The sequence below is a fragment of the Schistocerca nitens genome, chromosome 7 (assembly GCF_023898315.1).
Source record: "Schistocerca nitens isolate TAMUIC-IGC-003100 chromosome 7, iqSchNite1.1, whole genome shotgun sequence".
NCBI lineage: Eukaryota > Metazoa > Arthropoda > Insecta > Orthoptera > Acrididae > Schistocerca > Schistocerca nitens.
The window spans coordinates 257,279,013-257,293,885 of NC_064620.1; positions in this window are offsets into that span (position 1 = coordinate 257,279,013).

The following is a 14,873-nucleotide window of genomic DNA, read 5'->3' on the forward strand; positions in this document are numbered from 1 at the left end:
ACAGGTAAATTCTACAATGGGAGATCATAACTCGCTAGCGTGTGTACATGGAGGAGGCATGCTTGGCTGAACTGGGAAACAGTACAGATGGTGGGGGTCAGAAGTTGCCTGTTTCTGAGATCCGGCGTAATTACTCTCACTGCTGGTTAATTATATTGAAGCTGGGTATGGAAGGGAGACTTTTGCACAGTTAGAAAGAATCATATTGGTTGCCAATGCGAAGAATCACCGTCATAGGTGGTCAAAAGCATGCATATACCAAAAATATACAGAAAGTTTCTGCTTTTTACTGGAAGCGCTCTGGAACATGCTTCCACCCGAGACTCGCCGATGGACACATCAGGTGAGTGAGGCAGTCTGCGCTCTGAGGTACAGCAGGCATTGATGTAGGTGAGATGACGGAGAATCCTGCAGCAACTACTGCAGCCACTCGTGAGCACCGGTGATGCTGCTTGTGGTGAGCAACGGCAGTGTTCACTAACCGAGTTATGGGATGAATGCAAAGAATTATGATTGAGATTAGGATTTCCACCTTTTTAATTCAAGTTTGTTTACTATCAATTCCGGGCTCAACATACATTCAATCAAGATAATCGGTGCATATTTGATTATTTCTGTTGTTCTTTCCTTTGTATATTATTAATGTTGGACAGTCACTGTGGTACTAACATATTCACCTCAAACGTGTTAGACACTATTTGCCTAGGTATTGATGTTTTAATTCCACTGTATCCTAACTTATGTATTAAAGAACTTAAAAGATTCCTGCCTTTGCGCACTCGTGTTAAACGTCAAGTCTGTAGCCAATTGTTTATCTTCATGTGAGTTACACACCCATGTTTCACAAGTGCTAGGACGAAACATTTTTTTATAAACTCAATTAATTAAGATATCTGATGCGCAAGATCTTTCATTTCACACATGTGATCCTATATAGAGTTTTATATTTATCGTGAAGTCAGCCAGTTCAGGTCTTTCTGGCATCCACAGCGGTAGTCTTTGGTTTAACCGTGAGCTCACGAAGGGAGACTACTAACGAAAACGTAAATTTACTTTTACTCTACTAAGCGTTGTCTTGTGTCAAATTAGTGTTACGTTCAATTACAAATACATCCTCTGTAGTTATTAATTATCTTTATGTCACTTTTCCTAGTAGTATATTAGTATTTAGAGGGAAAGTATTTACTCACAAATAATACATCGGCACTTACATTATGAATTAAACAAGCAGGACACTCGTGTAATATTCTACAATATGTTGTGGTATATTAGACCAGAGTTGCGTGTGTTTTGTTAATGATGCATAAAATAATCCCCCAAGAACCAACGGAGAAGTTAATTAGTGCAACATTAGCACTTGTTTCACGGTGTACTATCATAATCTCTACGGTTACTAGTGTAGTACTTTTTGATCAAGTCACACCAATTACACTACAGCCCTTTAACCATATGTATACTGTTCTTCTTATTTCCTATTTTTATGTTCTAAAAATACGGTATTGATGCTGATCGGTGATGAACTGGACATACAAATAGGATGACAACTGGTTAGGTTCTCGCAGTAACCCTGTCTGAACGTGCACCGAGACTTCTGGGCCAGCCCTGTTTCGCTCCATTGAGAGACAATAAAGCTTTTTCACAACTTGTGCCATTGATATCATGTATGCTCTACCCACTGCTGTTACTACTTACTGACGCAAATAGTTTCGATAAATCATCTAGTTGCAAAGTGGCGCTTGTCTCATCACGCGAGGAATTGTTGTGGGACTATACGTGGGCTGTCCAGAAAGTAAGTTACGATCGGTCGCGAAATGGAAACGACTATGAAAATCCGATAAAGCTTTGCAAAGATGTGTTGGGCAGTGTCTCTAGTATGACTCTAGGTAGAATTATGTCGCTGTTTTCATTCCTGAGCTCTTAGTGAGCGCGTAAAGATGTTATAGAAAATAGTGTCTCCCGGCAAGTACGAGGGCCTGGTGAGAATTTTCCCCTGAAGCTATGCAACCAACATTACATAACTTTCGTGCGGTTTCTTCTACAAGACAATTCTCAGCCTCATTCTGCAGGGGCAATGAAGATGTTCCTGCATCGTTCCAATTGGAAATGTTTGGTTACCCACAATACAGCCCGTAATTGACTCCCACTGAGTTTCATCTCTGCTCAAACGAACCGCTGGCTATGAAGACAACATTTTGGCACAGACAACGAGCTTTAGGCCAGCGTAGAGAATTGGCCGAAAGCACTGGCGGCTGCCTTCTATGATGAGGGTATTGGAAAGTTGGTACAACGCTACGACGAATGTCTGAGTCAGAACGGCGACTACGTAGAGAAGTAGCTGAAAGGTGTAGCTAACTGTTACAAATGAAACATTTCTGATTTTCACTGTGATTTTCATTTCGTGATCAATCGTGACTTACTTTCTGGACAGCCCTCGTAATAGACCAGAAAAGATGGCACGGAAGTGTAACTGCAGCACATCATGTGTCTGGTCTGTTTTAAGAATCTTGAAGTAGTTCTAGTTGTGCCCTTTGTGTCAGTGACAGCGGTTATCATTAATACGGTGGAAATGTTTATGAGATCAGATTCATTTTGCCCAATTCTCAAGATGTAACGAACCAATATACTCGCTACCAAGTCCCCAAAAAAGGGAAATTTGTCAGACTGTAACAACTGGCGTGGTATTACATTTTGTCAGTGCCCAGTAAGGTCCTCACCAGAATTATTTTAAACAGAATTAAAGAACCCCTTGAAAAGCGACTGCGTAAAGAACAGGCCGGTTTTAGGGCACAACGCAGCTGTGTTGATCTTATTAACACTCTTAGGATCATCTTAGAGCAAAGCAAAGAATTTTCAAGCAACCATGTTCCTGGCATTCATTGATTTTCAAAAGGCCTTCGATTCCGTGAAACATAAAGTGCTCTGGCAGGTGTTGCGGAAGTATGGCATACCACAGAAGATCTTAAACATCATAAAAGATCCATATGATGGCTACGAATGCTGCGTACTCCACAAGGGAAATATGACAGAGCCCATAAAAGTAACAACTGGAGTCCGGCAGGGTTGCATTTTGTCACCAACACTTTTTGTACTCATTCTAGACTCTGTTATGAGAAGAGTCACAGCAGGCAGGAGACGAGGAATCCAGTGGGGGATCCACGAACGTCTGGAGGATTTGGATTTTGCAGACGACATAGTTTTATTAGCTCCAAGGCTGACTGATATGCAAGCTAAATTAAGCTTGCTGAAAGAAGAAGCAGAGACTGCTGGCCTCAAGATAAATACAGGCAAAACAAAGGAAATGAGAGTAAATTCAGGTAACATGGAGGTGCCCCTGTTAATAGGTGAGCAGCGAGTGGAGACTGTCAACTCATTCCTGTATCTGGGTAGTATAGTGGCGGATGATGGTGGAGCTGGAGATGACGTGAAAAACCGCATTAAAAAGGCAAATGCTGCCTTCATACAATTGGATCCAATATGGAAAAATAGAAATATCACATACAAAACAAAAATCCGTATTTTTAATACAAATGTGAAGGTTGTCCTTCTGTACGCCAGTGAAAGCTGGAAAATGGATAAAAAGATAACAACCCAGTTACAAAGCTTCATAAATAGATGTCTTCGACGCATCATGAATATCTGGTGGCCAGAAAAAATATGTAATGAGGAGCTGTGGCGAATAACAAACCAGATGCCTATAGAAGACCAGATACGAGAGAGAAAGTGGGGCTGGTTGGGGCACACGTTGCGAAAACCAGATGGAGCCATCGAGAAAAAAGCATTGGAATGGAATCCCCAGGGAACAAGGAAGAGAGAAAGACCAAGGGGCACATGGAAGAGGACAGTGGAAGGGGAAGCAAAAAGAGTTGGCAAGACCTGGGCAGAATTGAGGCAAATGGCCAAAGACAGAGACGGATGGCGAGTTCTCCTGGATGCCCTATGCCCCCATGGGGCCAAAGGAATTAAGTCAAGTAAGTCAAGCGTTCTGATATCTATGATAATCATTCCGTTTCTGCCATCCACGTTATGTGAGACATTACTTTCTTATAGGAATAAATCGTTGGACTGTTGTAACTGTTTCCGACCTGTTTATCCGTTCCCTAATACCTCATGACACGTTCATTACTATCAGTGGTGGAGTACCCGTCAAGTGTGCAGTTCCGCTAATAGTTTGGGCCATTACCGCTTATACGTATATTTAATTGCGGTTTTTGGATTTTATGTGATATAACTTCGAGATAGTGAAATGAAATGAAATGTCGTGTGACGAGGGCCTCCCGTCGGGTAGACCGTTCGTCTGGTGCAAGTCTTTCGATTTGACGCCACTTCGGCGACTTGCGCGTCGATGGGGATGAAATGATGATGATTAGGACAACACAACACCTAGTCCCTGAGCGGAGAAAATCTCCGACCCAGCCGGGAATCGAACCCGGGCCCTTTGGATTGACAGTCTGCCGCGCTGACCACTCAGCTACCGGGGGCGGATAGTATTCCGATCAGCTTGAGTATGATTTAAAGAGTGTATGATACTTTGGTCTATGGTCAGCACGTAGCTACCTTCCTCTTTCCTTCCTAGCAAAAAGTTAAAGATGTAATACCACAGGGACAACAGGTAGTTAAACTCACCCTTTGCTGAGCAGTTCATCTCTGGCGCAGTCTGATGCTTGGGCGTCGTTTTACCTCTCTGCAAGAGACAAGCTGAGCAAAGATGACATTTTCACAAGAAACTGCAACCAATTAATGTGGTGAGTTGGTTAAGACGCAGTAGTCGAAATCAGTATGCGCTGTGTTAAATTCATGTCGGCCAGCCGAACTCAGGTTCTGCGCGATTCCATAGATCACTTAAAACAGTTATCGTCATATTTTGTGTGTAAAATGTGTCAAACAGTTTCATTTCCCATCGTTCTGAACTTCGAACACACGCTACATCGATAATGACTTTATCGAAACTGGAAGTCATTTGCTAATCTTACACCCCTCCCTCAAATTTACAGCAGTGATATATGAACGCGTCTCCTACAAGCAGTAGTAGTTGGTCAGATGCGACTCGCACATACGTAGGCCTATAATTTTTTCATATCAAGTTTTTTTAAGCTGCACTGTGTCACACAAGTGTTATACTCCCAACCCAAGGCTATTTTATATCGAGCCACAGTGTTCCACAGCAGTAACAGTCTGCAAGACCTAAAATTTACCTCATGGTCTTGTAACCAATGTATTATTTGACTGTAATAAAGTGAATACCTTAAACTGTCTTTATTATAAACAAGAGAGATGACTGAATTTACAGTCGTGGAGGCATGTCTGGAATGTCAGAAATTATCTGTAGATATTATCGGGCGGAGCGGCTGAATCTGCATTGCGTGCATACCAGAAGTAGTTGCGCTTTCTTCGCTCTCAACCTGTGTGGATGTTTTGTCAAGCCTGCTCTTCATGGCATTAATGAGACTGACCTACCTCAGAAGGACACTCCTGCAGTTTCCGCTCAAGTCTCTTGCGGTGATTGCGATGCCTTGAAGTCTGTTTTCGGTCGTGGACATCAGACGGTGGCATTTCATCGGCCACATTCCTCTCCATAATGCGCCCAAAACATAACCCTGTTGATAGTTTCTTTTTACCATCAATTACTCACCTAGGATGGCTTATGCCTGATAGAAAATTTTAGACCACTGACTTAGCTTTGTTAAACAGACTGTGTGTTCATTAATCAGCCATTATGATGGCTATTAAGTAATGTGAAATGCGTTGCTATCGACATCTGTTCAAAATTAATATTAACTGAGAGGCACACAAGTGAAAAGCCGATAGAATGTTTTCATGTACGATAGTTAATAGAATAACGGTTAAGTTGACACGACTACTGCTAAGGCATTCAGAAATAATGAACGTAGGACTTACAAGGGAAGACATGTGAAAAGATAAGTACGAGGTTTGGAACTTTAATAGCGGCAATGATTTATTCACATCTCGTACAAAATAGACACATTTTTCAAAGTTTTACTGACCTAGAAAGTAGTCACCAGCATTGTCTATAACCCGTTGCCAGCGATGTGGATGTCATAAGATTCTCTTAGCAGTGACAGTTGTGTTGACAGTTTGAGCGGCGCTGTCTATTGCCCGCCGAATTTGTAGCAGTTCTGAAGCGAATGCCATAAAGTGTTTCCTTCTGTTTAGAAATCGAATTGAACTTATGGGGGTTAAAGTCAGGGGAGGGCAGTAGGTGGTATAGCACTTAGCAGCCCCATCAGTGAAACAAATCAGTAACAGCTTGCACTGTATGTGCTTGGGCATTGTCCTGCAAAATGATGGTCAGGTCCTGCAGAAAGTGTCATCACTTGTGTCTCTATGCTGTCCATTTTTGTAACACAACCTACAACCAGCTTGGAGACAGAAGTAATGACACTGACCATCGGGCAATAGACAGCGCCGCTCAAACTGTCAACACAACTGGCACTGCTAAGAGTATCCTACGACTTCCACGTCGCAGGGAACGGGATATACACAATACTGGTGACTACTCTGAAGCTCAGTAACGCTTCGAAACACATATATATTTTGTACGAGCTGTAAACAAATAGCTGCCATTATTACTGTTCGAACCCTCTTATATAAGAAGCAGGTTATTGCCCATGCAGTGTGTAGTACAAAGGAAGATAGAACATAATTAACACATGAAGGAAGATGAAACAAGTTAATAGAATTATGACTCGAAATACATGTTGCATTGTCTGTGACTCGTTTCGTATGTAACGTTTGTGATGCTTCTTTATTTACTAATTGCCATAGTGCAGCACGTGTATACATACGTACAGCAACTACGTAGCAAAATACGCAGGCAACTGCAAGAAAGAGCATTTGCTAACGAGAGCCTAGATGTGTATTTATAATACTTTGTCAACCTAATGTCTCTCAGCTGATCGTCCCCATTGTCACGTGATTGTACGTTTAATGCTCCGTGATGCTGCCAGTCTACCTGGAATTCAGATTCTGGAGGACTAAACCAAGCGACTTTACGGCAACACCGTTTGTTTAAGAGTCCTCACACCCTAACCGCTCAGTTATGTATTCGTGTGATCTGTTCCGGTTTCTTAATTTCTTATCTACTACTATCTTAAGCACTCTAATCTGTCCGCATGGATCTCGAATCCGCATGAATTTTAAAATACACTAACGCTTATAATCGACGAGAAAAACGGATATAAAAAACTGAAGGTGAAGCTGTCAAAAGAGCGCAACAAGAACTGATGTGTGTGTAAGCGCAGATGCAGATATTTGAAGAATGAAGTGATAATAGACCGGGGTAGGGGAACGGCATAGCAATGTAGTTAACTAAATTACGAAAACTAAAGAATTTCTTTATGGATAACATTTGGTGTTTTGCACATAGCAGCTACTATAAACTTTCAGAGAGATGTTATGCTTATGGAATCGGGAAGCAGAAACGGAGTTAAGAAATTCTACCCGATAACTGGTAGCATAGCTTTGGTCGAGAATCATATTTTTGGACCAATATGCCACCTCGATCCCATCAATTTATTCCAAAATTCATTGGTTTATTTGCAGCCACTTGATAGTTTTAGGCGTCATTATTGCTCTTTCCTAAACCTGCATAAACGAAACGAATGAGTTGCTCTACCGAAGGAACAATTATACAAAGGCTTTCTGGAAGAATAACTAAGAATGAAAGAGTTGGGTTGGGTTGTTTGGGAAAGGAAACCAGACAGCGAGGTCATCGGTCTCATCAGATTAGGGATGGACGGGGAAGGAAGTCGGCCGTGCCCTTTCAAAGGAACCATCCTGGCATTTGTCTTGAGCGATCTAGGGAAATCACGGAAAACTTAAATCAGGATGGCCGGACGCGGGATTGAACCGTCATCCCCTCAAATGCCAGTCCAGTGTCTAACCACTGCGCCACCTCGCTCGGTAAGAATGAACATTAAGAATGAACATTAACGAATGAAGGCACTAATACGAAATCACAACTACTGTAACACTTCACTTACATCGGTAAAAAACGATGAAAATCTCTGAAGATACACTCCTGGAAATGGAAAAAAGAACACATTGACACCGGTGTGTCAGACCCACCATACTTGCTCCGGACACTGCGAGAGGGCTGTACAAGCAATGATCACACGCACGGCACAGCGGACACACCAGGAACCGCGGTGTTGGCCGTCGAATGGCGCTAGCTGCGCAGCATTTGTGCACCGCCGCCGTCAGTGTCAGCCAGTTTGCCGTGGCATACGGAGCTCCATCGCAGTCTTTAACACTGGTAGCATGCCGCGACAGCGTGGACGTGAACCGTATGTGCAGTTGACGGACTTTGAGCGAGGGCGTATAGTGGGCATGCGGGAGGCCGGGTGGACGTACCGCCGAATTGCTCAACACGTGGGGCGTGACGTCTCCACAGTACATCGATGTTGTCGCCAGTGGTCGGCGGAAGGTGCACGTGCCCGTCGACCTGGGACCGGACCGCAGCGACGCACGGATGCACGCCAAGACCGTAGGATCCTACGCAGTGCCGTAGGGGACCGCACCGCCACTTCCCAGCAAATTAGGGACACTGTTGCTCCTGGGGTATCGGCGAGGACCATTCGCAACCGTCTCCATGAAGCTGGGCTACGGTCCCGCACACCGTTAGGCCGTCTTCCGCTCACGCCCCAACATCGTGCAGCCCGCCTCCAGTGGTGTCGCGACAGGCGTGAATGGAGGGACGAATGGAGACGTGTCGTCTTCAGCGATGAGAGTCGCTTCTGCCTTGGTGCCAATGATGGTCGTATGCGTGTTTGGCGCCGTGCAGGTGAGCGCCACAATCAGGACTGCATACGACCGAGGCACACAGGGCCAACACCCGGCATCATGGTGTGGGGAGCGATCTCCTACACTGGCCGTACACCACTGGTGATCGTCGAGGGGACACTGAATAGTGCACGGTACATCCAAACCGTCATCGAACCCATCGTTCTACCATTCCTAGACCGGCAAGGGAACTTGCTGTACCAACAGGACAACGCACGTCCGCATGTATCCCGTGCCACCCAACGTGCTCTAGAAGGTGTAAGTCAACTACCCTGGCCAGCAAGATCTCCGGATCTGTCCCCCATTGAGCATGTTTGGGACTGGATGAAGCGTCGTCTCACGCGGTCTGCACGTCCAGCACGAACGCTGGTCCAACTGAGGCGCCAGGTGGAAATGGCATGGCAAGCCGTTCCACAGGACTACATCCAGCATCTCTACGATCGTCTCCATGGGAGAATAGCAGCCTGCATTGCTGCGAAAGGTGGATATACACTGTACTAGTGCCGACATTGTGCATGCTCTGTTGCCTGTGTCTATGTGCCTGTGGTTCTGTCAGTGTGATCATGTGATGTATCTGACCCCAGGAATGTGTCAATAAAGTTTCCCCTTCCTGGGACAATGAATTCACGGTGTTCTTATTTCAATTTCCAGGAGTGTATATATAACAGTGATTTTTAGTGTCAACTCGACAAATTTATCAACGATATAGACTTTTAGGGCCTACTCCACATACTTATCAAAAATAATAGTTACTGCTCATCAACAATGAATTCAAGAATATCTTTGGACCACGGATTTAACATCATGACTATTACGATAAAACGGTCAAAATTACTACTTTTTCTTTATTATGTCATTTCTACCCTGTTTTGTTTAGTTTCGTATTATAAAACTTATTCTCTCACGATTTTTTCCTTCCAGTATACTCAGATGTTCCTTACACGAAACTGAGTCGATCCATACAAAAAACCGACAATTGTATTCATTTTTGTGGACACCTCAGGCTTGACCAAAAGCTTCATTAAGGAAAAATTGTTTTCTACGAGAAACACCTAAATGTTCCAGAGACGGTTTCCCTGTATCCCATATGGTTTCTGATTTCTCGGTATTGACCCAGTCAAAGAAATACCATGTATGTATAGATAACATGTGTTGCAGGCAGCGTATCAATAGAAATATATGCCTTATTTTAAGTAACACCTATCCTTGAAAACCGCATCGAATGTCGTGCACTAGATTTGTGTGATGCACGTGCAAACATACAAACAGACCAAACTTCTAAGAATAAATGTTTTGGCTTCTATCACTGTTATAAAGAACCGTCATATTAAGTTTTCTTAAATATCTCCTATGTAAAGACATCAGCTGGTTACAATTTTATTGTAAGTATAGATTCGTCAGGTTTCTAAACCTTCGTCACATGCGGCCTTGATAACGTTCACAAATTCTGGAAATGTAATCTACATTTCGTCGCGCCAGCATTGTTCACGCTTTTCCTCAAACTACTGCACAGAAACTGAAGTCTGGTTTGGTCTTCTTTAAACAGCATATACCCACTGCAGTTAATATCAATGCTTAGTTTTACGCACAGGTACTCAGACTTACACTTCGCAATGTGTACTGGACACTTGAGATAACACGTCGAACAGGCATTGGAAATAATGAGAAACTGAGTCAACTGTTAAAGTGCCTTTATAGCTTGTGTATCAGACGAGTGCTATAGTCCGAATCCCATGTAATTTTACAACGGAATCTTACTTTCTACATTTCACTTTAAGTTTACTTTGAGATTTTGTAACCAGGGCTAGTTAGTATTAACGGATTGCAATAAAGTGCGTTCCGTACTTAGTGTTACAAGTAAAACCAGGGTTATCTGGTAGGGTGGGTGGTTCTGCAGTGCATACAATAAGAGATGTAACTGGCCTTTCTCTCCTCTCGGCCTTTCTTGCCGTTTCTTCCTGCTTGATCTACGTGGCTTACCCTGCACGGTCGTCCATCCACATTTCTTCAGATTTCTTCTCTTTCTTCTTGATGCGAGCAGCAGTGTATGGAGTCAGTCGGCACGGAAAGATCTCAAAGATAGACGGATATTCGGGCTCCCACCTCTCCTTGAAGCGACCATAGTCTACAAACTGTGGGAGATGTGTTTTTACCGTTACTGATTGAGACAACATAGTATAAATCTAAAAAAAAATCGGAATAATCTAGACATTTGATTTAGAATACTTCAACAGATTTTAAACAACATAAACAGTCCATAAGCGTAGCGTTTAAGGTGTGTGAAACATGGTGACTCAGCGGGATGGCACTTGAAAGGAAAAATTGTGTGTACTTGAAGAGGTTATATAATATATGACGCAGATTATTGCTGACGCAGTGTGCGGTAAACGTATTGGTAAAAAAGATTAGCCCATTAAAGAAGAATGAAAACAGTCAAGAGAATTCTAAAATCATAGTGCAATATCTGTGACCAGAACAGTAAATAACTATTATGATGATTTAATTATTTACTAATTTCACTTGTATACATACGTGCACAGAGATCTAAGGGATCTACATACTTAACTATGTAGGCCATCGTATACAAGAATGCTTCCTATCGAAAATGTAAACTTATACTGACAATACTATCCTAAATCATCTGATTAATTACATTCAGTTAACGCTACATAGTGTGTAACTGTTGATAATATGTTTGTCAGGGCTTTGATTATTTGTTGGAATGCGTTTAATTGCATCTAATATATGCAGACTAATCGCACGCTGTTCTTTATTAGTCTCCGAAATTGTGGAGTTGTTCTACAGTTATTAACTCTTGTCTTTTCATAATTCACACCCATAATGTTTGAGCCATTTCTCCCTATGTATATTGTTATTTCTTTTAGTATTTCTTCTGCTATATGGCTTGTCTTCCGTCTGGGTGCTTCCGTAAGTAGGGTTTCTTTACCTGTCACTTCCAGAATTGCTTTAAATTTGCTAAATGGTTTTCAGTTTCTTAATAACATCTATCCTTCATTGCTAATTGTTATTGCATTTTTGTAGTTCCAGCACCTCTGCTGCGTTGGAACGAAGTCTATATTTGGTCATCGAAAATTGTGGCCGTGCTATCAAAAGCAACAACGAGTGAGTATTCACAAGCGATAATGCTCTCAATCAAATAAACCCTATTCATGAACGCAAGGAGTTTTCTAGTCCATATCCCACGAACTACTAGCCAAAACAGATTGGTCCCACAGGGCATCATTCCTTGATAATTTCGATTTCCATAGGATTTCCAATAATAAGTGTTCCACCTCGCACCACCGGTAATCTCTATAGCTACAATCCAGACTTTCATTCGTCTTATGTCTCCTTCAGAGGGAATATTTTGACGAGGTAACGATGTCGTTAAAGACAAATCACAGAGTCGATATAGGGTCACGTATTGCCTAAAACGGTCTCCTTTTTGTGACGAAATAAACTGTCTATCGCCTTTAGATAGATCATGACAATACTGAAATTGTTTTCACGGTCGTTATTGCTTGATGTCACATTCACAGTATTCCAATTCTTATGATGAATTCTGGTAGCACAGAATGCTTGTCTTAGCCGTAAGTAAGACAGTTATCGGGATAACAAGCCTGTAAATGTCATATTTCGCTGCTTCGCTATCTTCATACTTCGAGGTTTGAGATTTGCACCTCGGTGTGTGGCGTGTGGTCAGAGAAGAACCTACTTCTTACACGGTTTCCTGTTTGTTTCCGTACTTGAGTCATCATTCTATCGTTCAGCGCCGCTCCAGTAACTTCAAAACAAACGCTGCTGCTGGAAATGCCATCACAAGATTTCAGGGTCGTCTCGGTGATTTGCCTCAATCTGAGGCAGAAGGTAATTCCTCCAACGCTCTTGTTGTTCATTAAAAAAATCAACCTCGAAACCAGCTTACCGCTGTCGTGAGCAGAGAACCAAATTCCATATTTCTGGTTACAGTTGGATATCCGATACTGACGGCTTCGTTTCATGCTCCGTTTACTTAAATAGAGTACTTTTGATGTTTTTGATGACATACACCAGGAATTGAATATCGTTTGGTCGACGCATTATGTCGACCACATAATGTGCCTAGAAGAGTGGAAAACAGCTGGTTCGGTCTAATGAAGTACAGCAACATTTCTCTCGATTTATCCCAATAATTCGCGTATGCTACTCTTAGCTCTTACACATTTTAATATAAACCGTGTGAATAATGAATTTACTTACGGAATCCTACATGTTTCAACTAGTCAACTAGGCTTTCACTATTTCCGTAGTCGGAATTACTCTCGATACCTGCTTCGAGAGGAAGAATCTAGCGTACTTGTTACAACGCACACGGAACCGCAAGATGATTCTTCTCGTTTCTACGATCTGCGTTCGTTGCGACCTCGCCTTCTTGTTCACATTATTATTTGGGGGCTGTGTATCACTCACACTCGGCCCATGTCCTCCTGCCCATCTCTCTTTTCACCTCATCCTACACCTCTCTCCGTCCATCTGCTTCTTTTCCCTCTCTGTCCAATTGACCTCTTCTCTCTCTCTCCCTCCCTCCCTCCCTCCCTCTCTCTCTCTGTCCTCCTGCTCATCACTACTATATCAATCTCCTTCACCCCTTATCCATCGCGTCCTACACCTTCTAATTTTATTTGCTCCTCCCCTTCACCCATTCTATCTCCTCACCCACTCCAATCCATCACCTCGTCACCCCTCCTCTGTCCATCTCCTCCCCCCACCTCTCCCTGTGCATTTCCTCCTCCGCTATCACTGTTCATATCAGCAACCCTCCTATCTCGTCCATCTCCTCATCTGTTCTTTCTTTGCCCATGTCCTTCTGCCCCTCTAACTGTCCATTCCCTTCTCCTCTATTTTTCACCCAATTTCCTCCTCCCTGCCCCATTGTCCATTTCATCCTCCCCCTTTATATTCCCCTCTCTTCTTTCCCCCTGTTACCGTTCATTTCAAGGTGGTTCTGACCCCCACAGTGATTCTTTCCAAAGACTAAGTGATTTGTGTACCAAACGTAGCGGATATCGGTCAGTTGGTTTAGGTGGACATGTGCGACATACATATATATTTACATACATACATATGTCATCCATTTTTATAATATGTTTGTATCGTGATATATTATTGCTATTCGACATATTCTTTCCCCACAGAATTGATATCTGTCGCCAGTGAAGTCTCTGTTCAGTGTGAGTTTGAATGGAAGGACCTGTACTACTGCCTAAATTAATAACATGATCTGAATGGAAAGAAAACGTGAACGACAAGATGAAGGAGGGAGATAATGACTTCCAGGCTCACACAGGGCATTGTCGTAATGCAACGGAAGGAGTTGAAAGATTGTGTCAGAACGTAGCTCGAACCCGCAGCTATGCTTCTCTAGAACTCCTGCCTTGAACGATTCTGACATCGGAAATTCTTTCCGTCACACGCAAATTGCCAACATACCGCTCGCCGCACCGCAACGACGATCACCCATATACCCCTTCTCGCAGATTTCTGATACCGGTAAGAGCTCGGACGATGGATGTGCATCCACATTGAAACTTTCGCATCAAAGAGCCCTCGCGCCCATAGAATTACAAATACGAGTATGATTGGTGTCAGTTGTGTTAGACATGTCTGACAAAACAGACATGCGACGGCGAGATTGATGATTTGTGCCGGACAGGAACTCGAACCCATCCGCCCCACTTCTCTGCAACAGTGGCCTCAACCGCCTTGGCCTTCCAGACACGCTGCCCACCATACCTGAATTCCCAACTTCCCACTTGCATTGCAAGTGTGAGTGGTGTCTGTCCAGTCTGACATCTCCGACAAAACAGACGGAAAATTGTGTCTAGATGGCCGAGGCGATTAAAGCAACCGTTATAGACAAGCGGAGCAGCTGGGTTCGACTCCCGGTCTGGCACAAAATTTCGACTCTTCCCATTACACTGCTACATTGCCCTGTGCTGCTGGGAGTCATTACCTTCTTCCTTCATAACGGCTTGTTTTTAACCATGAGTAGTTAAAGCACTTTTCCTAATCCCAGAAGTTCGTACAAAAAAAAT